This window comes from Propithecus coquereli, unplaced genomic scaffold, assembly GCF_000956105.1.
Source record: "Propithecus coquereli isolate 6110/MARCELLA unplaced genomic scaffold, Pcoq_1.0 Scaffold9, whole genome shotgun sequence".
Classification (NCBI taxonomy): Eukaryota; Metazoa; Chordata; class Mammalia; order Primates; family Indriidae; genus Propithecus; species Propithecus coquereli.
Window position 1 is genome coordinate 4,700,889 of NW_012155284.1, and position 1,846 is coordinate 4,702,734.

Below are 1,846 nucleotides of genomic sequence, written 5' to 3' on the forward strand. Positions count from 1 at the left end.
AGTCCCAGCTACTCGGGAGGCTGAGGCAGGAGGATCGCTTGAGCCCAGGAGTTTGAGGTTGCTGTGAGCTAGGCTGACGCCATGGCATTCTAGCCCAGGCAACAGAGCCAGACTCTGTCTCAAAAAAAAAAAAAGTGGCGATCTAGCACTTCTTGTATTATCCTGGATAGATCTGGAGCCCATTCTACTAAGTAAAGTATCATAAGAATGGAAAAACAAGCCCCATAAAATTGATATTAACTGATAAACATTTAAGTGCACATATAGTAGTAACATTCATCGGGTGTTGGGGGAGGGATGGGTATATACACACCTAATGGGTGCGGTGCCCACCGTCTGGGGGATGGACACACTTGAAGCTGTGACTCAGATGGGGCAAAGGCAGTATATGTAACCTAAACATTTGTACCCCCATAACATGCTGAACTAAAAAAATCAGTGCATATTGAACTCGAGTTGGAAAAGGCAAGTCCTTTCTCAAAGTGGAGGGCCGTGGTCCAAAGGAACCAGGGCAGTTGAAAAAACTGTTTATTGGTGGTCTAAGCTTTGAAACTACAGATGATAGTTTAAGAGAACATTTTGAGAAATGGGGCACACTCACAGATTGTGTGGTAATGAGAGATCCCCAAACGAAACATTCCAGGGGCTTTGGTTTTGTGACTTACTCTTGTGTTGAAAAGGTGGAGGCAGCAATGTGTGCTTGATCACACAAGGTTGACGAGCATGTTGTGGAACCAAAGAGCTGTTTCTAGAGAAGATTCTGTAAAGCCTGGTCCCATCTAACAGTGAAGAAGATTTTTTTTGGTGGTATTAAAGAAGATACAGAAGAATATAATTTAAGAGACTACTTTGAAAGGTATGGCAAGCCTGAAACCATAGAAGTTATAGGAGACAGGCAGAGTGGAAAAAAGAGAGGATTTGCTTTTGTAACTTTTGATGATCATGATACTGTTGATAAAATTGTTGTTCAGAAATACCACACTATTAATAGGCATAATTGTGAAGTGAAAAAGGCCCTTTCTAAACAAGAGATGCAATCTTTTGGATTGCAAAGAGGTCATGGAGGTGGGTCTGGCAACTTTATGGGTTGTGTTGGAAACTGTGGAGGTGGTGGATGTAATTTTGGCTATGGTGGAAACTTTGGTGGAAGAGGAGGCTATGGTGGTGGAGGTGGTGGCAGCAGAGGTAGTTGTGGAGGAGGTGATGGTGGCAACTATGGCGGTGGTCCTGGTTATAGTAGTAGAGGGTGCTATGGTGGTGGTGGACTAGGATATGGAAACCAAAATGGTGGATATGGTGGTGGTGGAGGAGGATGTGCTGGTTACAATGAAGGAGAAATTTTGCAGGTGGTAACTATGGTGGCGGTGGTAACTATAATGATTTTGGAAATTGCAGTGGACAACACCAATCAAATTATGGGCCCATGAAAGGGGCAGTTTTGATGGAAGAACCTTTGGCAGTCCATATGGTGGTGGTTATGGATCTGGTAGTAGACCTGGTGGATATGGTGGCAGAAGTTTCTAAAAACAGCAAAAAAGGGCTACAGTTATTACAGGAGAGAGAGAGAGAGAGAGGAGTTGTCAGGAAAGCGGCAGGTTACTTTGAGACAGTTGTTCCAAATACATTAGAGGAACTGTAAAAATCTACTACAGAAGGAATGATGATCTATAGTCAGAAAAGTTATTGCAACTTAAATGGGAAACCCTTCTTATTCAGGGCTGTCATAGCTATAGTTTGCAAAAGGTGCAATTGTTGATTAATGCAATGTAGTGTCAATTAGATGTATGTTCCTGAGGTCTTTTATCTGTTGTAGCTTTTTCTTTTTCTTTTCATTACATCAGGTATA

At 42.4% G+C, this 1,846-nt stretch overlaps 1 protein-coding gene and 1 pseudogene across 1 annotated transcript in view; both read left to right on the forward strand.

The window, feature by feature from the left end:
• AP3B1 (adaptor-related protein complex 3, beta 1 subunit) overlaps nt 1-1,846 on the forward strand; it is a 271,170-nt gene that overhangs the window by 95,833 nt on the left and 173,491 nt on the right. The gene's annotated exons all lie outside the window — the stretch shown is intronic.
• LOC105826480 lies at nt 298-1,524 on the forward strand (annotated as a pseudogene).